The sequence below is a fragment of the Ictidomys tridecemlineatus genome, chromosome 1 (assembly GCF_052094955.1).
Source record: "Ictidomys tridecemlineatus isolate mIctTri1 chromosome 1, mIctTri1.hap1, whole genome shotgun sequence".
NCBI classification, from domain to species: domain Eukaryota; kingdom Metazoa; phylum Chordata; class Mammalia; order Rodentia; family Sciuridae; genus Ictidomys; species Ictidomys tridecemlineatus.
This window is the reverse complement of record NC_135477.1, coordinates 258,626,234-258,650,399: the sequence shown is the minus strand read 5'-3', so window position 1 is coordinate 258,650,399 and position 24,166 is coordinate 258,626,234. Positions and strand designations below refer to the sequence as shown.

The 24,166-nt window shown below is 50.8% G+C and overlaps 2 long non-coding RNA genes across 3 annotated transcripts in view; one reads left to right on the top strand and one right to left on the bottom strand.

The window, feature by feature from the left end:
- Positions 1-33: 33 nt before the first annotated feature.
- LOC144365771 (uncharacterized) lies at positions 34-8,855 on the bottom strand. Of its 2 annotated transcripts, XR_013424536.1 has the most exons (5): positions 8,567-8,841; positions 7,804-8,204; positions 6,659-7,109; positions 5,391-5,490; positions 34-1,960 (listed from the first exon to the last, which is right to left on the bottom strand). It is a non-coding gene; the product is annotated as an uncharacterized LOC144365771 (long non-coding RNA). The 2 variants fall into 2 exon arrangements; XR_013424535.1 differs by having other exon boundaries at positions 6,659-8,204; positions 8,567-8,855.
- The window catches only part of LOC144365760 (uncharacterized), a 27,829-nt gene continuing 11,637 nt past the window's right edge, over positions 7,975-24,166 (top strand). The window contains exon 1 of the long non-coding RNA XR_013424533.1: positions 7,975-23,981. This is a non-coding gene — a long non-coding RNA (uncharacterized LOC144365760). The remainder of the gene's footprint in view (positions 23,982-24,166) is intronic.

Sequence of the window (24,166 nt, the reverse complement as noted above, 5' to 3'; positions counted from 1 at the left end):
CCACTAAAAACATCACCAGGCTCAACAGCAGTGTGCAAGGATGATCATTAGCGTTTTAATTAAAATATCTGAGCGAGCGTGGGTCCCAGAGCCTCTTCCTTCCTGCATGGCCGGGCTCCGCACTCCCCTGCCGTCCTGTCTCCCTGGAAAGGAAGGCGTGTGGGGAGCCTGTGCCTGGCACTCACAGCCTATTGGGGACTGCACACACGGATTTGTGTTCCAAGATTTTTTATAGATGTGTCAACTGAAGCTCAGGGAGACGAGTAGGCAGCTCCCTCACAAACAGCACTGACTCACCGGAGATTAGAGGGAGCTGTCTGTCCACCAGCCTGTGTTCTGCCACCCGCCCCACACAGCCACCAGGGGAACACGTGGCACCCTGGGAATGCAGGTGTACCACAACAGACCCCAGGCAGGTCAGTGCACCTGGGATAGGGAGCACGTGCTGGGTCTCCCTCTGGGCGTCCAGGGAGAGGGTTGCAGGCAGTGCGGTGTGCATGTGGCAATGCCGGCTGCTTGGAAGCACTCAGCATCTCAGCTCTTGGTAGGAGGCCGGGGTGAGGAAGAGGATGAGGAGTTGGTGCCTGGTGGGGTCATGTTTCCACATAGGTGTGGAGTCACACTGGCAGGAAGGAGTGGTGCAGACTGTCTGCAGGAAACAACATGAGTCTGAGCGGTCCTTGGGCGCACCTACACACTGCTGGTGGCACTGTGAAGCACATGGCTGCTCTGGAAGAGCCTGGTAGCTTCCCAAATGACTAAGCACGGTCGCCACGTGGCCCAGCAGTTCTCAGCCCATGCCCGAGAGAAAGGAAAGTGTGTCTGTAGGAAATGTGTAGCAGCATCATTCTCAGCGGCCAAAGGTGCAGACAACTCAGGGTGTGTCAATGGATGGCCGATGAAGAGGTGTGGTCTGCCTATACCTGGGTACCCCTCAGCCACGAGGAGGGAGGAGGCACTGGCACCCGTGACACAGGTGACCCTGAAGACCAGGTGCTAAGGTTGAGAAGCCAGGATCGGAGGGCCACAGACCTCAGGAGTCCACATGGGGAGGTCCGGGACAGAGCACTGGAGAGACAGAAACAGACCTGGGGAGGGAGGAAGGGAGCTGTGGGTGATAGAAAAGCTGCAGTGCCCTGGGGTGTCTCAGACAGCGGTGAATACACAAAGCCACTGACTTGCACACGCAGAGGGACGATGGCCAGGCGTGGAATGTAATTCAGTGGATTGTTAGAAATACTGTGACCCCAGCTGCAGCTTCTGTGCTCAGCCCCCCTGGCGGTAGCCTCTGGGGCACATCCAGGATGTAGGAGGAAATCCTCTGCGGAGGCGGAGACTCCACCATGGAGGGCCCCTCCCTCCTGCACGCATTGCACACTGCCCTGGCCTAGGACAGCGGCTCTGACCCACCTTTGCTCCCACGCTGGCTGTCCTTCCATAGGTGCTTGTCAGCACGAGGCAGGCAGCACCAAGGAGCTTCTTCATGGAGGGCAGAGTGGAAGACGGACACGGGAAGCCCATGCCAGGCCTGCCTCGGACATGGCTGGGAGGGCTGAGCCAGAGGCTGCCCTGCAGAGTGAGAGAGAAGCCACCAGAGAGAGAAGCCCCAGCCAGCCAGGAAGCCGACTTCCCCAGGCTCCGAAGGTCTGGAGTCTCCTTCCTGCTCTCTCTGCCCTCAACTAAATGCTCTGTAAACAAGCACACATGAAAGGCTTGGCGAGGACCAGCCTCCGCGTCCATAGGCAGAGCTCATTAGTAGAACTCGGTCTTTCTGATCATTAAACCTCCAAGTCTGAAAGCCCCCGATGGGGGAGGGAGCCTGCAGTGCTTGTCTCGGGTTGATATTTATGGCCCTTTGTGTTCCACACAGTAGCCCTCTTTCCACTCTGGGAGCATAAATTCAGAGTCTTCTAATTTTGCTTTCTGGTCCAGCCAGGGCATCTTGATAAGCAGTGTTAGCCTTAAAAATTTCAAAGGACAGAAAATGTTAAAGGTGAATTCAGAAACCGGGTCGCCTTCTACTGGGATGACACAAAAGCAGGGAAGCCCCCTGGAGGGGAAGCCGCCCCATCTCTTGGGAGTTTCCACTGCTGCCCCCAAGGGAGCCCCCAGAGGCCCCAGAGCCCAGCGGGCACCCCACACCCTGCAGGTGCTGGACGCTGCCTGCCTTCTTCCTCCTTCCCTAGGGCTTTAATGGAGATCAGCAAGATCAATGCCTGGATCCTGCTGCTGGTCGGTCCCCAGAGGCAAAGCTCAGATTAATATCAGGGATAGTTGTTTTAAAGACCCATTTGCCCTCTTCCCAGGAGCTGCCCAGTGAACAAGGTCTCAGCACCACCTGCCAACGTTTCCCAGAAACAATCGAAGTCCACTTTGACTAAACATATATCTGACAATTTAGCGCATCTCTTAAAGTAATTGGAGACATCTCCACGGGTCAAACAAGGAGGAAAAATGGACCTGCCCAAAGCGGAAACGCCATCACTGGCCGCCTCTCTGGCGCCCTCTGCAGGTAGTGACAGGAAGGAGCGTGATTTTGCTCTGAATCCCTGCTCAGGCCAGGAGATCCGTTCCTCCAAGGCCTTCCTCTCCTATTTGGGGAGCGTGGATAGAAGTTCTGATCTACTGATAAAAAGGGAGCATTTTAAATTTTAATTTCTGGGATGCAGATTCTATAATAAGAATGCTGCACCTTACCTCAGCAGAGAAGTTAAGTGTTGTCAATAGGTTTTTGCAATTATCCCTCGAGCCCTATCAAATAGTTAGGGAGAAAAATATTCCTGTTTTAGGGAGAAGGAACCCCAAACTCAAGTGTTTGTCAGTGCCACACAGGACAGACAGCGTGACAGCTGGAGCTATCTTTAGCCCTTGGCCCTCGTGGACACTGTTGGCACATCAATGGTCCAGACCTGGAGCCCAGCACACAGACCATCCATCAGAGATCAGCCAGTGGCTCAGCAGAGAGGCGTGGCCAGTATCTCCACCGGGCAGCATAGCGGCACCAATGATGGAGGACGTCTGCAGCCAGGGAAGGCACCTGGGGCGATGGGATCTGCCCCGAGCCTGCCGTCTCTCAGCATCTGATGGGTTTGAAAGCAGGCAAGCCCGGGGGAATTAACTTTGTCTTCTGATTCTTAACTTGCAGCCTGTTATGGTTTGGGTGTGAGGTGTCCCCCAAAAGCTCACAGGTGAGACAGTGCAAGAAGGTTCAGAGGAGAAATGATGGGGTTGTAAGAATCTTAACCCCATCAGTGAATTAATCCCCTGTTAGGGAGTAACTGAGAGGTAACTGAAGTGGTGGGTGTGGCTGGAGGAGATGGGAATTGGGGCGTGGCTTTGGGTATGTATTTTGTATCTGGTGAGTGGAGTCTCTCTGCTTCCTTATCACCAGGTAAACTGCTCACCTCAAGCCCCCAGGAATGGAGCCTACTGTCTACAGATTGAGATCCCTGAAACCGTGAGTTCCCAAATAAACTTTTCCTTCTTTAACGCTGCTCTGGTCATATCCTACAGTCAAGGTGGTGACATGGCTGACCAACATGGCCCCAAGATGCCCAGTGCTGGTGCACATTGCAGTTGGCCCTTGAGTTTATTCTTACGGCCACTCTTGCCTCCGTGAGAGCTCCTCCCCGTGAGACTGCCAGGGCCAGGAGTCTGGGCTGCAGCCGGAGCAGTGATGCCCATTCTCCCAGTGGGCTGGGAATCCTGTGGGCACATGGAACAAGCTCCCTGAGATGCAAGACTGCGTCCGTGGTGACACCACTGAGTTGGGTTCCAGGGGCCTGAAATATTGCCCATTATTTATCTCATTTTTTTCTGCACAATAAAACAAACTCAACCGTTAATCTACCGTGGGGGAATATTATTACATGCTTTGGAAGGTTCACAAAGGCAAATTGGGTTCACTGTGGAGACCATGTTGCTCCTTGTATTCTATTAAAACGCCTAGAAGTCTCCCAAGAGACGATGTCAAGGAGAAAATTTACCCACTGCACTGCATTTGCTAATTTGGTAAGAGTCCTGATCTCATCGTCAGGGCTTAATATAGAAATTCTTTGAACCTGAACAGACATAGGGAAATGTGGAATTTATTCAATGCAATTTTCTGTGATAGGTGTCAGAATAAATAGACAAGTATGCTGTCATATATATATATATATATATTTACATAGATTCTGAATAGATACATATTCAGAATTTCTGAAACAAAAATGTGTGTAACTTCCCCTTAAGCACACCGGCCAAATCCCTTCTGATTTATTTCCCCTGATTTTTGAAAGAGAAGAACTGAAATGCAAAACTTTTCTCTTGAAAGAATGAACTATAATTCCACCTCGTGACCTCCACATGGAGCAAATAGTAATGAGAACTGAACGTTCTGCGTGGAGGAGGGAATGATGAAGGTCCCCCATAAACTTCCTTGACGTGCTGAGGGACAGGCATGTGCACCAGCGTGTAGAGGCTGACCATCGTCTGAGGAGCCAGTCCTGTGTGTCCTCTGGCAGTGACCAGCATCACAGCACTGGTCAGCAGAGCCTGGCCATGGGGCCTGTGCCCTCAGTCAGCCGGAGCTGCTGCCTCGCTGGGGCCCTTGCACGCTCGTCTGCAGCTGTGCTTGGCTAGCTGGGGTCTCTCCTCTCTCAGCTGGACTAGGTTCGAGGTGAGCTGAATGCAGAGTCGGGGCAAACTCGGCAGCATCTTGATAGTGCTGCTCATGGGAGAGTGGAGCTTCCTTTTAAGTGTGCGTCTAATGGTGTCTATTCCTGGCCAGTCATGGCCCAGGAGCAGATGTGCCCGTCTGCTCTGCTGTGCTGTTCATATTGTCTTGTGAAATCAGAAAGGTGCCCACACTACTGTCTGATTTTTTTTTCAGATTTAGTTGTGGAAAAAAAAAAAAAGATGAATAAAATACCCCCCCCCCGCCCCATCTGTCGTGGGTAGGTGGGTAGGAAGACGTACTGCAGGAAAACACACACGTGGCCATGGAGCTGAGGAACTCAGGGAGCAGATCCAAGCCGCTCCAGGAAGGGAGAGCTCTACACCCAGGGCCAGGCACCTCTGGACACCCACCCGGTCTTCACGTACCCTCAAGGACTGTTCAGAACTGTGCCTTGGCCCTTACAGAGACGTGTTAAAGAGGCCACTGGTGTCCAGTGCAGCGGTGCACGCCTGTGATCCCAGTAGCCCATGAGGCAGGAGGATCATGAGTTCAAAGCCAGCCTCAGCAATGGCAAGGCCCTAAGCAACTCAGCCAGACCCTGTCTCTAAATGAAACACAAAATAGGGCTGGGCATGGGGCTCAGTGTTCGAGTGCCCTGAGTTCAATCCCCAGTACCAAAAAAAAGAAAAGAAAAGAGGACCCTGGGGGTGATTTTTGTCTCTCTCCTCACCTGCGAAGGAGCCCTCCTGGGCAGACGAGGAGCACTGGAGACCTGGTGAGTGTGTGGCTCATGAGCAGAACCGTGGCCCGAGCCTGGGTCTCAGGTAGACCTAGTAGTTTTCCAGAAACACAGATTCATGATTTTACAGTTCTGGAGGCTGAAAGTAGTGATGGGTCTGAGGTCAGGTCGGGGTGCAGCTGAGCTATGGACTTGGCTGTGGGAGTCACAGGACTGGACAGTGTCCCCCAAATCTATGTCCAGCTGGACCCACAAAACGTGGCTTTATTTGGAAATAAGGCTTTTGCAGCAGTAACCGGCATGTGAGGCTGGGGCCGTGCAGGACAAGGGTGGGCTGCAGCACTGTGATTGCTGTCCCTACAGAAGACACATAGGACCCAGGAGAAGGCCACGTGACCAAGCAACCACCCAGAGCTGGAGAGGCAGGAGGGATCCTGCCCTGGGCCTTTGCCGGGCTCACTTCCTGCTGCCACCTTGAATTTGGCCTTCCAGCCTCCGGAACTGAGACCACACCTGTCTGCCGTTTTAAGCCACCACGTCGGTGGTGCGCCGTCATCACGGCCCAGGGGACAGACACATTCCTTGTCCTCGAGGCCACCTGCAGACCTTGGTTTCAGGTCCACCCTCCATCTTAAAATCAGCAGCAGCCTCTCGAGTCCCTCCACGTAGCATCTCTGACCTTCTGTCACCTCTCTGCCCCTGGCCAGAACTAGGAAATGGTCTCTGACCGTAAGGACATAGGATTGACCCACCTGGCCCTCTAGAATAACCTCTGCAGCTCAAGCTGTGGCCTTAACCACACCTACAGAGTCTTTGCCCACGAGGGGCGCGCACGCAGGTTGCAGAGCTGAGGACACAGACGCCCGAGCAGGAAGTTGCTAAAACTAACTCCCCGTTAAAACAGAACGGGAGCCGCCCGACCTCCAAAGAGCTAAGGAGAACGTCAGCAATGACTGAACACTTCTGACGTCAGGGATGGGCACTGGGCGGCGGGGAAGGTGAGGGAGGGAAGGTCTGCGTTCAGCACCGTGGAGCCTTCCAGGGCAGCCAGCAGACAGGGTAGCTGGATCCTGCGGCACCCACCAGGGCCTTCATTACTTAATTGCAGAGGAAGCACAGGAGACTCTCAGTTCCACTGGTGCTTCTACTAAAGTCTGCGGAACGGAATTCCAGGAGTGAAACGGGATGCCAGGCCGCCTGAAGTTCATGAGGGGCCCACCAGGGGTGTCTGGGCCCAGAGAGGAGGAAAGCTCACTCACCGATGGCTCCCCAGGAAGACGTCTTTTGAACTGGATCTTGAATAACGTGTGACACCAACTGGATAGAAGATGAGACTCCAGACACCCAGCAGCAGGAGCAAAGGCACCGAGGCATGAAAGTCCAATGAATAGCAAGAGGAGCGTGTGGGAGTTCAGACTGCACTCAGCTGAGGATGAGGGGAAGTTAATTTGCTTTGCTCGCCAGCGGCCCTGGAGCCTGAGACAGCTGTTGCAGATGGCTTTCTGATCGCCTTTCAGTCATTTACTATTGAATAGCAAAGAGGACGGACGGCAGGCTGCACCACATTATGACCCAAACCAAATTCAGTAGACGTTCTCCTCTGAAGATGGCTGATCATTTGCTTTAAAACCTCGAGTTCAGAGAATGACAATAAAATGCCATGTACAATGTTGATGGAGTTTAGAAATCATATTTCCTGCGCCTGTGAGTCTTTAGTTTGTAAGAGACGGGAGAGAGAATGCGCGTGTCAGGTTAGAGGGCACCTTGCAAACAGGTTGAAGATGACGCTTTCATGTTTTTTTACATGGTTGTGAAAGGTCGGGCACATCTGCCACTGAGAGGAACTTCAGGTCTAAAATTAGCTGGGAAAGAAGGGACCTGGAGGGCGTGGCAGTGGGGCCTGAACACCACCCACGGGTCCCCCCCCCAGGCATGGGCGGGCAGCATCAGCCTGGACCTCCTCACTGGACCTGACCCGACCTGGGAAACCCTGGGGCTCCAGAAGTGCAGCCGGAAAACATGGAGGAGGGTCTCAGTTCACAGCCCAGGGGTGCTTTCCTGTGCAGGGTGAAGCGCACCGCAGACAAAGCCAAGTGACCAAGGGTCATGTCCAGCTCTACAGCCTCTGTCCAGCGAAGGACGCCATTGGCAGGGGGAGAGACGGGCTGCAGAGGGCGCGATACCTGCCAGCTCTTCCTCTGACAGGGGTAGTGATGCAGAGCTCACGAAAAAAACGTTAAGAAGCTTAATAATACCATCATGCGTGACCCAAGACAAAACAGGCCAGTGACCTGCCTGACCCTTCTCAAAGGAGGACATGCACGTGGCCATTAAGCACATGGAAAAGTCTCGGGTCGTCAGCATCAGGGGAAGGGAAACCAGACCTAGAGGAGACGCAGCTCACCTGGTCAGAATGGCTGCCACCAGAGAGACAGAGGACAGGACCCTGCCGTGCTCTCGGTGGGGTGGGAATGGGGCCGACGTGGCGGAAGACAGGCTGGAGACTCCTCAAAACCCTGCACATAGAGCTGTTGCCACGGTGTAGACGAGAGGCGGCCCAGAAGCTCAAGTGTGAGGCAAACCCAAGACGTTCGGAGGGGCAATGGCTGGGTCGTGGGGACCTCAACCCCTTCCGGGCAGCAGTCCCTGGTGTGGACACCTGGCTGGCGACTGTGGGCAGGCGGCTGTGGCTGCAGGAGGTGGGTCCCTGGTGCCTGTGGGTACGTGTTTTGTCCCTGGGGGGCAGAGCTCTCTCTGCTTCCCGCCTGCTGAGCTGCCTCCTGCACCGTGACCTTGGTCTTCCTCCTGCCAGGAGAAATGGCGTCATGCCTAGAGACTGTGACCTCTGAAACCTGAGCCACGATAAATGTCTCCTCCTCTGACTGCTTTTGGCCCCAGTGGGGTGGAAAGGCCCACTAAAACACAGGACCAGCCACCGCACTCGGGTCCACGTTCAAAGGAAGTGAAGCCAGCCAGGGATCAGGCTGTGCGCCTTTTATGGTGGCAAATCTGTGGTGCTGAGACCGGAATGGCCCAGGTGCTGAGAGTAAGAGGAGGCTGCCAGGGGGTGGAGAGGGGCTGGAGTGGGGAGGGAGCCAGGGCAGAGGACGGGTGAGGGCACGGGCAGCGCAGCCGGGCATGGCGAGGCTATGGGGAGCCCAGCTGACCTGCGCAATCAGCAAGTGCTGATAACCACATAGAGAGGGAACGTTCCAGCGCATCCCGAAGCCCTGGGAGAGCCGGTCTGGGGGTCTGGGATGTCTTCTCCTGGGAGCTGGTGTGGAACTAGAATGGTCCGCCCATGTCGACTCCACGCAGGAACAAGAAGTTGCCCTAAGGCTCAGGCCTGCAAAGTCCCTTTCTGTTACATGCCTCTCTGCTAGGATGGAAGTGTTGAGTCTGTGGGTCAGCCTTGGGTTTTAAATACTCTTAGCGTATTATGTGAATTTGAGATGAATATCCCCAATGCAACAAGACCAAATCTCTCTGCGTAGGTCCCTCTCTGGGAGGATTTGTCTGGGAGTCTAATTTTGGAACAGGGAAAATAATCCCCATGTCGACTAAATCTGCTGCATCTGCTCCTGTTAAGGAGAGGGGAAAGCCTGACTTCCCAGGGGGGCTTCATGCCCTGGGAGAGGGTGCAGTGGGGAGGGGGAGGGCTGCAGCAGCCAAAGCAAGTCCGCAGCCTGCCGTGCTCCAGAACCAGGGCAAGTCCGCAGCCTGCCGTGCTCCAGAACCAGGGCAAAGGATTCCGCAGAGCAGTTCCACAGACCCACAAACACAACATGTTGATTGAGAGATTATTATTATTATTATTTGTTCTTCTTAGTTACACATGAACATAAAATCTATTCTGATAAAATTATATAAGCACGGGATATATCTTATTCTAATTAGGTCCCCATTCTCGTGGGTGGGCACAATGGTGGGATTCACTTAGTGCTTTTTATGTGCACACAGGAAAATCATGTTAGATGCATTCTACTGTTTTTCCTATTCCACTTCCCCTCCCTTCCTTTCTTCCCCTTTGTCTAATCTACAGAACTTCCCTTCATTGTGGTTTAGCTTCCATATATCAGTGAAATCATTCAACTTTTGGTTTTGGGGGATTGGCTTATTTCACTTAGCATGATAGACTCCAGATCCATCCATTTACTGGCAAATTTCATAAAGTTATTCTTCTTTAAGGCTGAGTAATATTCCATTGTGTAAATATACCACAATGTCTTTATTCATTCATCTACTAATGGGCATCTAGGTTGTTTCCATAGTTTAGCTACTGTAAATTGTGCTGCTATAAACATTGATGTGGCTGCATCACTATAGTATGCTGATTTTAAATCCTTTGGAAATAAGCAGAGGAGTGGGATAGCTGGGTCAAGTGGTGGTTCCACTCCTGTTTTTTTTTTTTATTATACATGACAGTGGAATCCATTTTTATATCTTACTTATTTTTTTGTTCTAATTAGTTATACATGTCAGCAGAATTCATTTTGATTCATTGTACACAAATAGAGCACAATTTTTCTTTTCTATGGTTGTACATGATGTAGAATCACACCATCTGAGCAGTCATTCATATACCTAGGGTAATGATGTCCATTTCATTCCACCATCTGTCCTGCCCCCACACCCCCTTTTGATACATGATACATAAATAGAGTATAACTTCTTACACCGGTCATGAGTCATATATGCACATAGGGTAATAATGTCCTATTCATTTTACTGTCCTTATTCCTCATAGCCCCTCCCCTCCCTTCACTCCCCTCTGCCTAATCCAAAGTACCTTCATTCTCTCCTAGCTTCTCCTCTTATTGTGAATAAGCATCTGAATATCATAGATAACATTCAGCTTTTGGTCTTTTGAGATTGGCTTATTTTGCTTAGCATGTATTGTCCAACTCCATCCATTTACTTGTAAATGCCATAATTTCATTCTTCTTTGAGGCTGAGTAATACTCCATTGTGTATATATGCCACATGTCCTTTATCCATTCATCTGTTGAAGGGTGTCTAGGTTGGTTCCATAGTTTAGTTATTGTGAATTGAGCTAATATAAACATTGGGGTGGTTTGCATTACTGTAGTATGCTGATTTTAAGTCCTTTGGGAATAAACAGAGGAGTGGGATAGCTGGGTCAAATGGTGGTTCCATTCCAAGTTTTCTGCGGAATCTCCATACTGCTTTCCAGAGTGGTTGCACCAATTTACAGTCCCACCAGCAATGTATGAATGAACCTTTTCTCCACATCCTCGTCAACATTTATTGTTGCCTATATTCTTGATGATTGCCATCTGACTGGAATGAGATAAAATCTTAGAGTAGTTTTGATTTGCATTTCTCTAATTGCTAGAGATGTTGAACCATTTTTCATGTATTTGTTGATCAATTGTATTTCTTCTTCTGTGAAGTCTCTGTTCAGTTCCTTAGCCCATTTTTTATTGAATTATTTGTCTTCTTTGGTGTTGAGTTTTTTGAGTTCTTTATATATCCTGGAGATTAGTGCTCTGAGTCGTATGTGTTAAAGATTTTCTTCCAGTCTACAGGCTCTCTCTTCATGTTATTGATCATTTCCTTTGCTGAGAAGAAGCTTTTTAGATTGAATCCATCCCATTTATTGATTCTTGACTTCACTTCTTACACTTTAGGAGTCTTGGTAAGGAAGTCAGAGTCTAAGCTGACATGGTAGAGATTTAGGCCTACATTTTCTTCTGTTAGTCTCTGTTCTAGTGCCTAAGTCTTTGAATCCACTTTGAGTTGAATTTCATCCAGGGTGAGAGATAGGGATTTAGTTTCATTTTGTTACCTATAGATTTCCAGTTTTCCAATACCATTTGATGAAAAGGCTATCTTTTCTCTAATGGATGTTTTTGACACCTTTGTCTAGAATGAGACAACTGTATTTATCTGGGTTTGTCTCCATTCCTGTTTTTTGAGGAATCTCCACACTGTTTTCCATGGTGGTTGCACCAATTTGCAGTTCCACCAACATTGTGTGAGTGTGCCTTTTTCCCCACATCCTCTCCAACATTTATTGTTTCTTGTGTTCTTACTAACTGCCGTACTGACTGGAGTGAGATGAAATCTCAGTGTTGAAGGATTGGGCTACATTTTCTTCTAGTATGAGCAGGGCCTCTGGCCTAATTCCTAGGTCTTTGATTCATTTACAGTTGTTTTTTGTGCAGGTGAGAGATAGGGTTGACTTTATTCTACTACCTGTGGACGTCCAGGGTTCCTGGCACCATTTGTTGAAGAGCCTATCTTTACACTAGTGTGTGTTTCTGGTGCCTTTGTCTGGTGAGAGGTCACTGTATTTATGTGGCTTTGTCTCTGGGTCTTCTGGCCCATTGGTCTTCTTGTCGAGAGATTAATCAAAAAGAAAGGAGTATGGGAAGAAAGGGAGGGAGGGAGAGAGGAGGGCGAGGTGTCTCAGACCTGGGTGTTCCCTCTGGAAATCCTCAGAACTCTGAAAATCATCAGTGCGTGATGTAATAAGCACATGCGCCTGCTGAAGTTCCCCAGAATATTCTAAGCCTTTCCCCGCTCTGGCGACCAGTGCCAGCGTCCCAGCAGAGGGAGGCACTGGGTTGCGTTCACCCTCTCGGGGGACTCAGGGTGGGAAGAAGCTTCTCGGCCAGACCCCCTTCTGGAGTCTCTAGGGCACCAGGAAGACTCGGGAGGAGATCAGAGGGCCTCAGGCGGAGCTGATGGACCTCTGATGGCCACCAGCAGGTGACGCCCGGGCATCCCAGGTGTGTCACTGCTGCAGCCAGTGGGTGACCAGAGCGCGAATCAGGCTAGGAGGAGCATGTGGCCACTGCTTCTGCCTCCTTCACGTCCTCTTAGCTCAGGGACCTTTGCAGGCAGGCAGGCCGTGTCTCTCTCCCCTTCCTAGTGACCAGAGGACACTGGAGGTGCTCTCTGCCCGGCTGGACTTGAACAGGACCTCTACAGCTGACTGCCCCGTGCGGCCTGTCCCCACAGGCTGCCCTCCCCACCCACGGGCCACTTGTCTCGGTTACTGGCCTCTGTGGAAGGCCTGGCCCAGTGGGCCCATGGCTCCAGAGAAGGGACACGGTGGTCTCTGTCCTCAGTTTGGCTGACTCCAGTAAATATTCCTTTTTTCTGGGTTTTCTGTGTTCCTTCACCCTCTCAGGGTGCTGGAGGTGGGACATGACGGGGACGGCCCTTCCAGACGGCCCTTCCTGGCTGCGTGTGCGTCAGGGTTTCAGCCCCAGCTCTTTCTTCAGCGCAGGGCTGAGCCACTGGCACATGGTCCCGGGCACCTGCCCTGCCTGTGGCTTTGGGAGACCGTCTGGGGAAGACGAGGGTGGCCTCGTGGGACTGTGTGGCCTCACTCTCAGGAGGACAGTTGGAGTGAGGGAGGGCCAGGGCTGGCCATAGCCCTATGCCCCAGACCCTTCAACAAATAGGGAAAGGTCTCCCTGACCCTTGTGTCCTCAGCTGGCCGAGCCCCCTGCACAGACACCTAGTGGTCAGGAGCCTGGGCGGCACCCTCTACCTGCAGGGCCGGGGGACTCGGCTCCTTGGCTGGGATCCTACAGCTGTGTGGACACCGTCAGGGAGGGCACAGGGGTGTGAGGCTGGTGAGGACGGGGACCCCCTCCGTGGCAGGGACTGAGAAGTCAGGCAGCGTGGGGGAGGCCCGCGTCCCGTGTCCTGGCCACACACTCTCGGCTTCAGTCTCCTGTGGCTTCTGTAAACCCCTCCACCAGCAAGGCCGCCTCAGCAGCCTGTGTGGGGGCTCCTGCAGACCTGGTGACTAGACACTGACCCCTGGGCTGAACTGGAGGTCCATCAGAGCCAAGCCCCTCCCAGAACCCGAGGGACAATCCATGCTGACCTTTCCAGACAGGGACCACTGCAGTCCTCGGCCGAGGCCTTCTCCCTCCATCTCGGACGCTGCAGTCCAACGGCCTCCGTCTGTGCCCGGTATCCCACCTGTGTTAGTCGACTGTTCTCTGCTGTGACCAACAGACCTGACGAGGACAGCATGGTCTCAGAGGTTCAGTCCAAGGTCGGCCGACCCCATAGCTCTGGGCCTGAGAAGGACGTCATGGTGGAAGGGCACAGCAGAGGAAAGCTGCCCAATTCCTGAGAGCCAATAAGGAAAGAAAGAGAAGAAGGGGTGTCTGTGTGTGGGGGAGAGAGAGAGAGAGAGAGAGAGAGAGAGAGAGAGAGAGAGAGAGAGAGAGAGCGAGCGAACATGCTCTACTCTCCAGGGACAAATAGAAACTCTAAAGGCCTTCCCCAGTGACCTTGATCCAGCCCCATCCTACATTTGGCCACCACCTGGTACAATGGTCTTTTCAAATTACTAATCCTGTCATGGACTCACCCACCCTCTGCTTGGTCGCTGCTCTCGCAATCTAGTCACATCATCTCTGAGCCCTCCTGCCCTGTCACTCGCTTGAGCTTTTGGAGACATCTCGCATCCTAACCATGCCTCTTCCGTGTGAGGACACTTGGGATTGCTTTATACTCACCAGGATCATCCCGAACCATCTCCCTGCCTCAAAATCTTTGACTCCACCACGTGAGCCATGCCTTTAGGACATAAGGTGACCTTCACAGGTGACAAGGTGTCAGTTGTTTCAGGATGCTGTAACAAAAGTCCCGGATGTTTTGAACAACACACACTGATGTCCCACAGTTCTGGGGGGAGGAATCCAAGGCCAAGGCCCTGGAAGGTCCAGGTCTGAGGAGGATCTACCCTGGCACATAGCCACCTCTTCTCATGGCATCCTCATGGGGTCCAGAGGGAACACTGCTGTCCTGCCTGTCCTTTGAAGGCTCAAATCTGAGTCATGAAGGTTCTTCTTCACACCCTGATCACCTAGCAAAGGTCCCACCTCCTCATCCCATCACCTTGGGTGTTGAGACTTCATGTTATCTATTTTGGGTGTGCACAGACATTCTCTCCAGAGTTCAGGAATTAGACCTCATCTTAGGAGGCACACGCTGCAAATGGAGCTTTCCTGGGGCCTTAGGGGCTTATCTCCAACTGGCCGGTCATTCCTGACGTTTGCCGTTGGTCAAGCCATGTCACGGGCTCCCCAGGGCCAAGAGGAAGTGATGAAGGTTTCACCCTTCATGGGAAAAGGACCGTGAGTACACAGGAATGTGGGCAATGGCCAGGTGCAACCTTTCCCTGCCCTCCCTGAGTACAGGGGCTCTCCTCGTCCCTCAGACCAGGACCACCACACCCCCTCAACCCCAGAGATGCTCAACCAGGGTCGGTGTCAGGCTCCAAGCTGACATCTGTCCCCTGCACCAGGGCTGTGTGTGGACAAGGCTCCTTGCCACGGAGAGATCAGAGCCTTTTGTGAAAGGCTCTCAGGAGAGAATGGTGAGGCAGGTCCAGGACAACGATGGCAGCCACCTGTGTTCCCAGAGGGAGGTGCTGAGGCCCATGCTGGTCACTTGGCCAGGTAGTTCTGAGCGACGCCCGGACCTCAGTGCCCATGGATTGGAGACCACAGTGGCTTGGTACTGGGTCCCGGACTAGACCTTGGCGTGGGTCCCTAACTCGTGTTATGAGGCTTTTGACTCTACCATTGGCCTTTAACTTCTTCCCTTTGGTCCCATCTAAAAAAAATACCTTCACAGCAACATCTAGATTAGTGTTTCAACAAAAAACTGGACACTGAAGCCCAGCCAAGTTGACACGAGAAGTCCACCATCATGGCCAGGCTGCACCAACTCCTGGTGGACCAGAGCCTGGGCACGTGGTGTCCTCAGCAGCAGCTGACCCAGAGCAGGGATGGACAGGCTCTGTGTGAGAGGAGGGGCAGGGGCGCTGACCGGCAGGGTGTCACCCCATCCTCCTTGGCCCCGCCATTGTCCTTCCCCCACCAGGACCCAGGCTGTGTAAAGGTAAGCAGGGTGGTTTGGGTACATTCAAGAAAACATGATAAAGGATGCTTGTCATTCCCACGTACCCCAGATCACTGATTCTCAGAGTCAGAAGTAAATCAGATTTCCCTGATGGCCAAGACATTCCTATAGACTTCAAGTCACTTACTTGTTTCTCTCCACCGTGAGTGTGAGCGCACACTTGCACACACCCACATGGAATCCAGTAGCAGGAGCTGGGGGCTGGTGAGGTTCTCCAGTTCAGCCTCCTCATCTCTCATTTGCTGGTCCTGGCCAGTCCGGTACCCACAAAGAGATAGGACCTGAGTGTCCTGGGACCCAACAACAGGTGGAATGGTGGCCAGGTTCTTGCTGTGCGTGGGCTTGAGAAGGTCCTCCAGGGGGCCTGCCTTGAGCACAGGTTCTCGGCAGCGACCAGGAGAGATGATGGAGCCAAAGCTCACGGCAGCTGAGCCAAAGCAGCGAATGTGTCCCAGTGACAGAATTTGCTGTGGGGTGAATTGTGTCCCTCTAAATCATACTCTGGAGCCCTAACCCCAGCACCTCAGAAAGTGACTGCATTTGGGAGCAGGTCATTGCACATTTAATTAGTTAAGATGGAGTCCTGCAGGGTCAGGGTGGGTCCTTAAATCCGTGGGTCTTCTGTCCTTATAAGACCTGCAAAGGCAGGATACAAGAATGTCACACCTGGTGAGAAGACAGAGGCAGCGTTGGCAGGGAGGCAGCTGCCAGCCAAGGAGCACCAAGCGTCAACGACTGTGACCAGGAGCTGAGGGGCCAGGAAGGACCTCCCAGAGTGCTCCTGGGAGCACGGTCCTGCTGGCATCAGGACCTTCAGACCTGAGCCACCCCCTCTGTGGCACTTCACTGTGGCCTCCCCAGGACACTGACACATGCTCCTCTGGAAGGGGCAGGGAGGTAGTTCAGTCGAGGTTCACCTTCATTGGGAGCAATGATGATTCGATCGGAAAGCTTGGGCTGCACTTATGCCTTTTCTCTTGAACTAATTTAAAGTGTTCAAATAGCATCCGCCCAAGTCCGCTCACTTATAATTATATTGACCTTCCCCAGATGCGTATCGGAGTCTCCCTCCTCCCAAGCTGGTTTTCCTTTATTACTCTCTATTACTGGTGTTACCTACATTCAACCTGGTTGCTCCCCTATGCTTGTTCCTCATTATTGAAATACAGATCTTATACCTTCTGTGGCCGGCTGTAAGACATCCCCCAGGCACTGGTAAAACTCAGCTCCCTCTCAGCTAATCCTAAACTATTAAATGTTGTTTACTAATGGTGAGAGAGAAGGTTGGGGAGTGTTTGCCCTTGTTTTGGCGGTTCTGAAATCATTCCCTCTCCAAAGAGTATTCCCACAGCTCCTCCCCTGATTTCTAATAAAAATGAGCCACATTCTCCCCCTCAAAGTCTCTTCTGAGTGAACAACCTTATCCTTGGTGAGAGGGGACAGAATAAAGATGGTGGCCAGACCATTAGCGTGACCCTGGCAAGCTGTGCCGGGGCAGAGGTGTCTCTTCTGTGGAGGACTGGGGGACCACCTGACAACTAACCCCCTCGTACAAGTGGCAGGTGATCTTCCTGCTCAGAAGACAGGAGCTGGGAAAGTGAGTCCATTCTCCTCTGCTCAAAATTTCCATGATTGGAACACAAGACCAAACCTTACAGTCCCGTGTGGATGGAAGCGTGAACATGTCACGTACGGGGATGGTTGGGACCATTCCGAAGACACGGTGAGCCTCCTGCTGAGAGGCAGTGCTCAGAGTTCTCTTTACATCTCTGTGGCTTCTCAAGGGCTCTGGTGAACACCCACAGCTCTCTCTTCCTTGGGATTTATCCCCCACCAAAAGCCTATCACCAATGAAACGACTGTGCTTGGAGGCATGGCGAGTGGTACAGCATGGTGTCAATCTGTTAGGTGTCATCTTGATGCAAAGTCCAGCTTCTTCTTGCCGTGGTTGGAGCCATGAAGTGATTGACTTTGTGACTCATTGTATTCATCTCTTGAAAGTTGGTGATCCCATCCAGATTCATTCACTGACTTATTCTGATTGAGGTAAACATCTACATGCACATTTTAAATTTATCAAAATAAGACCTAGATCCTGCAACCTTGAACTAGTCTAGTCATTTCTCATTGTGAGAGAAGGAGGAAAAGGAAGTGGGTGATCTTGAAGGACTTCTGCATTTCCCATCACAGGCACCACCGTCTCTAACACCAGGAAGCCCTGTCTTGGAAACGTAAGAGGCATCCCCAGACATGGTGCGCCAGGACAGGTTTCTTGGCATTAGGCTTTCAGGAGAGCTTTATAGATACAATTTCAACAAGCAAAAACAAAGCCCAAATTTCAATCTTGTATCCAGTAGGCTGTAGACAGACTACATGAATCAAAAAGACATTTACCTCCAGAACTTGGGACAAGGTCAGTAAATACTTTTATCTGAAAGCTCCCATAGAAATTATTATAGAATGATGAGCCTAGTCACCTGTGGAGTCAGTCTAAATGTGGAGGATTGATGGATGCCTTTGGATGAGATCCACAGACTTCTCAAAGTTAGGTCAAAGGCATCTGAGCACACTCATCAATGAGGAAAGCATCCTCAGCAGGACCCACAAGGACACTCAGCAGCTGCAAGGCAGCCTTGGTCCCCTCACTGGGGAGTCACCTGTCTGAGGCTTCAGTGTGATTCTGCACAACGCTGTCACGGCTAATGTAGAACTCCGACAGGACAGCCGTGGACCAGAGTGCAGTCACGCGGACCAGCCTCTGCTCTTGGAAACACCTGTGTTTTGAGGATCCTATTGCTCAAGCTCAGAAAGACCAGCTACTCTGCAGAGCTACCCTCAGACTGCAAACTTCCTCTCTGAGCACTTGCTAGTGTTGAAACCTTCTGGTGCTGGTGCCCCTCTTTAATTATTTTAGAAGGATTTGGATGTATATAAGGTGAACAAGCAACATTATGAACATACTCTATGTGTCAAGAACTGCACAAAACATTTTTCCTGATCATCTAACTTGATCCTCACACCAACTCCAGGGGGAAGACTCGGGGCACACAATTCAGTTACTAGTCCAAGATCATGAGCTGCCAAGTGGAGAACCCACAACTAGGACCCAGGTTAGAGCCCCAGGACCCGTGCAGGGCCCACCCTCCACTACTCAAGGTGCACAAGGACATCAGCCTCTGTGGGAGGCCATAATGGATTCACACTCAGAAGCCACTGGAGGGACCAGGGATCATTGGAACCTGTGCTCCAACGGGGGCCTGGGTGGTTCGTGTGCATGTTGTATTTAAGCCCTGGACACTGGGAAGCAAAAGCAAGGTTATAGACCAAAAAATTTGCAGGTAAGTTTTGGGATTAGAATTAGGGTGGTAAAATTTATATGGAATTTATGCAATCTTTAAAATAAATAGAATGGGTAAAACAGTTCCTCTGTTTTTGGTTCAGGTGGCAGGGGCTGTGGTGAGCTGGGAGCTCCCATACTCCAGGGGCAGTTCCAACTTACCGCTTCTTGGTCAGCTTTTCCTGACCTCGGGGTAAGTAGGCAGCCAGGCCCCAGAAGCTTCCACCCACACCTGGAAGGCTGTGATGAGGTGCTCTCCCCATGCAGACTCAGCGAACGTCTCCTCCCTCGCTTCTGTTGGTCCTCTGGCTGAAAGGCAGCCCTGTTTTCTGTGACCTTTGCCTTCCCCTCTCAGAGCTCTCCTCCAAGACTCAGACAGGCTATAGAACTTCACATCCTAGAACTCTAAGGAGACCACGAAACAGGACAAAGGTCAGTTCACTCCCTGGGTGTCAGCTGGTGAGGTCAGAGAGGCATTGCGCTTCCCCTCTCTCCTGCTCTCTCTCCACCTAGCTCCTGCCACCTTGGGCTGCGAGTGACTTGCTCCACAGACAGTGCCAGAGCCTCTCCCTCATCGTGGTCAGAGCAGGGCCCCAAACATTCAGGGCTGAAAGCTCAGGCCTCGCCCTCTGATGCCCCTGCATGAGGTGTCCTGGAGACCAGGTCAATAGGAGGGGGTCCAAAAGCAAAGGCAAGGTGGCCGAGGCCTGGTCTTACAGTGCGAGGGCTCCAGCCCTGCTCTGGTATGTTATGCCAGGTACAATGTTTTGGGTAGTTCTTGACACATAGATAAGGTTCATAATGTTGCTTGTTTGCCTTAAATTCATCCAAATTCTCTGTTCCTGGCATAAAATACCTGAAATCCCAGCAACCCAGAGAGTTGAAGGCAGGAGGATCACAAGTTCCAGGCCGGAATGGGTACCTTAGACAGACCCTGACTCAAAATAAAAAATAAAAAGGACTGGGAATGTGGCTCAGTGGGCGAGTTCCTTGATTCAATCTCCAATTAAAAACAAAATTAGTTGTAGGGTTTTCATTTTTCTTTATTTTATTTTTAATGGACAAACATTGATTGAATATATCCTACCCTGTGGGACATGATGTGGTTCACCTTGTTACTGCTTGAATCATGCTGCTAGAACCCTCTGCTTTTATGCCTTCTCTGAGCTCCAGAAACACTCTAGAGCTGAAGCTGCCTTTCTCCAGAGGCCGAGTGAGCTCCAGCAAAGATGCCTCAGAGGTTCCAACTTCTCCGAAACCTTCCTGATTCTTGTGTGATGGAGACAAAGCCCTGGCCCCGGGCCTCAGGTCCTAGGGAATCCCTCTCTCTATTGTCAATGCAAAGATTGGCATTAACACAAACGGCTTGAGTCATGAAGAGGAACAATAATTTAAAACTTTGCAATTTCACCTTATAAATGCAACTTCTTGGCATGACAATGTTCTGAGAAAGTGAATTTGACACAACACTGGGGAGGTGACAGGAGGAATGACCTCTGCGACACCCACCAGCCATCATATGCATTCAGAGGAAGCAGCAAACCTGCCTCCTGTGTGTGGACCCACAGGGCCCGATGCAAACCTAGGAGAATTCACCAACGTGAACATGGGAAGCTGCCGGTGCACATGCGGACACCAAGGTGTCTGCCACCGCAAACACAGCTGACATTGAAATGGCCCAGGCCATTGAGCTTCTTGATATTGAAAGTGACAGGTTTATAAATAAAATATGATTTCATATCCCAGAGGCCTTGGTGGCTCTTGAGATAATACTGCCTCCGTACCCTCAGACACGTTATGCTCCTTGTCTGCTACAATTTTGCTTCTAAGCTGTGACAGTATTGTTTTGAAGTAGAAGGAATAGGGTAGCATCTCCTGGGATCCACAAGGCAGAATGAAGACCTGGGAATTGAAATTAACTGAGTTTGTGAATTTACTAAAACCAGTTTTTATTTGTGATTCGTCTTGCTACTATGTCAGTCTGTTTAAAAAAAAAAAAGTCAAATCAGCCTTCAGACTTTCCTGGAGGCCCCCCTACCCCACCTGACTCAATTATTTATGTTGCAGATTCTACCATTTATAGATGGCAGGATGCTTTTCCTTTAGGGACAAGGAGTCATCATAAATCAAGACTATGGAAGCTAAATTTAAAGGCTGAGTCTTTTTTCTTTCATCCACTGAAGAAGCTATTGATTGAATCAGACAATGAATTAACTCGACACTGTCAGCCCGTCTCATCCTTTTCCAGGTAGATTCTCCAATTTAGGAGCACTCCAGTGGGGACTTCGAGGCAGCCTGCAGCAGAAGCACTCCCTCCCCACCTGATCCAGCAGGTGTCTGATGGGCAACCGAAGGTAGGGTGAGCTTGGCGCTTTGGCTTTCACTTTGTATCTACCTTGAACTGTGGGTCAGGTTCCTACTCAAGTCTACATGAAAACATGTTAATCATCCAATCAATAAATAGGCTAAGGAGCTGAATAGACACTTCTCAGAAGATGATATACCATCAATCAACTAATATATGAAACAATGTTCAATACCTCTAGCAATTAGAGAAATGGAAATCAAAACTCTTAAGATTTCACCTCACTCCAGTCCGAATGGCAGCTATTAGGAATACAGACAATGATAAGTGTTGGTGAGGATGTGGGGTAAAGGCACACTCATACATTGCTGGTTGCAAATTGGTGCAGCCAATATGGAAAGCAGTATGGAGATTCCTTGGAAAACTTGGAATGGAACCACCATTTGACCCAGCTATCCCTCTCTTTGGTCTATACCCAAAGGACTTAAAAAAGAGCATACTACAGCCTCATCAAAGTTTATAGCAGCACAATTCACAGTAGCTAAACTGTGGAGCCAACCTAGATGCCCTTCAGTAGATGAATGGATTTTAAAATGTGGCATATATACACAATGGAATATTTTTCAGCATTAAAAGAGAATAAAATCATGACATTTGCAGGTAAATGGATGGAGTTGGAGAATATAATGCTAAGTGAAGTTAGCCAATCCCAAAAAACCAAATGCCAAATGTTTTCTCTGATATAAGGATGTTGATTCATAATGGGGTTGAGAGGGGAGCATGGGAGGAATAGACAAACTCTAGATAGGGCAATGGGGTGGGAGGCAAAGGGAGGGGGAATGGGTGTAGAAAAGACAGTGGAATGAGATGGACATCATTACCCTAAATACATGTATGAATATATGAATGGTGTGACTCTACTTTGTGTATAACCAGAGATGTGTTCTACATGTGTAATATGAATTGTAATGCATTCTGCTGTCATATATAACAAATTAGAATAAAAACTCCAAAAAACCATGTTAATCATTTAAGGAGAGCTGTCTAAAGTGGGTAACCACTCTGACGTCAAACAGAAAGGTACCAAAATGAGTAACTAAGATATTTGGAAGATTTGCAGGCATCATAACCAGCAGATTGTCCACTGCAAGCTCTTACAGCATCCTCTTCTGCAGCATCCTGTCTGCCTCCAGGCATTGCCCTGAAGGAACCAACTCCATCTTTCCTTCCTGACTTGTCTTTTTCTGAGTCTTCTCTCCTGCAGGCACCTTGGGTTCCAGGGACAACAGGCCTAATGATAAACATCCTGTGGCCAGGGTCTACACTGCCCCTCGGCAGCAGCAACTTTCTTATCAGGGACAACTCTCTGCCTGGCTGAACCTGAAACAATGATCAATCAGACCACGGTGTGCCCAAGAGTGACGTCACTTGTGCTCCCTGGCATTGTTTCTCTCCCAGACTTTGACACAGTGATGCCAGAGGTTCACCAGGACCCCTGTGGATACCATGATTGGGTGAGAAGCCGGCTGCTCCTCCTTCATGATCCACTGGGGAATTTCGGCCTTGGACCTCCGTGTGTTCCCTTCTGCTGCATTTGGTTGGGTTCTTCGTTATTACCCACCAGGGCTTTGTGAAGACTGCATCTCTTGACTGCTAAATACTTGAGTTTCTGTTCTGAAATAATTCCGAGTCCTTCTTTCTCAAATGAGTATTCCACCAAGATTTGCTGAGGGGGAGTAGCCTAAAGGAACGCTCTAGACTCAACTTGGATTGCCCCGAAGGGCACCCCCTGGCTTCTGTGTGCAGACACCTGCTGGAACCCCCCACGGGACCAAGAGCTTGATCTGCCCTCTCCCTCTTCTGCCCTGGGCTCACTTTCTCTTCTGTCTCTAAATTAAGAGAGGTGTGGCCAGACTGGGTCTGACTCTGATTTGAACACACCATCCATGCTCCCTGGCCAGCACCACCCCAGGGTGGACGCCTGACTGTTTCTGGTGAACCTTGCAGTATTAGGTGGGGTGGGGTGGGGTGTGCATGGTGTGGACCTGTGTGTGTACGCTTGACTCTTGGCATATTTGTCTTGAGGACTTTACTGTCTCCTGGCATTGGTGACAAGAATCTGCTTGGCCCTGGGTCACTTTTTGTAGGGATGTTGCAGGTTCCAACTGTGTTATCTGTGTCATTTCCCCATCCTTCTAGTGATGGATGAAGTCCCCTGTGTTGTTTGTCTGTTACTCACCACCGTGATTTCAATTCACAAGGGAAACTTTGTCCCACACAAATGGGCAACATCCAGGTAGGCCCTGTTGGTGTTGTGAGCTGAAGAATCTGTGGTCCCATGGCCAGAGGGAAACACCAAAGGCCTCTAAGTGCATTTAGACCATGTGATTGGAAAGCACAGTTAAAACCACAGAGCCTGCCCATCCTGCTGTGTTGTGTCTGTGTTGCTCCCTGGAAATGGACCCTAATCCCCTCACAGTGGTGCTGGAGGTGGGTCTGCGGGGGAGGATAGGTCTTGAGGGCCCCAGATGATGGGGTTCATTCCTGCTTCGGTTTGACTGTGTCCCCTCCAACGTTCAGGCACTTGGTGTCATTGTTTCAGCCTTTACCATGATTAGGCCACGAGGATGCCTCCTGTGTTCACGACTGAGCTTCTCATCCAAGGAACATCCCACGGCACACACTTGGTCACTTGCTGCACTGCCCCAGCCCCCAGGTGAGGACTCGGCTCTCCTCCCCTGCAGGGACTTGCGGACCAGCTGGCACCTCTGCCTGGCCCGTCCCAGCTGCAGACCCATGAGTGTCACCTTCTGCTATTCATCAGTCACCAAGTTTGCAGCACTGTGATGGAGCATCTTGAGCAGCGAGGAACCGGCCTTCCTTAGAAGTGACAGTTTGACAGCTGTAAGTCATGCTGTCTCCGGCCAGAGAGCATCTGTTCCCTGGCTGTCTGCCAGTCCCTCAGGTGACATCAACCTGAACTCACTTCCTCTGGGGGTTTTCACACTTCCACTCTCAAGTAAGTCTATTCTTACTTTCTTTCCCTTTCTAGCATAAATGCACCTTGCTATTTGAAGACAAGTCTCTAGCAATTTCCTCTTGAGAAAAAGAGGAAATTGCTAGAAACTTGAGAAAACTATCACATTGATAACACCTGAGTTTAGGAGGGACACATTCAAATCAAGCAGGGACAGCTTGTTCAGA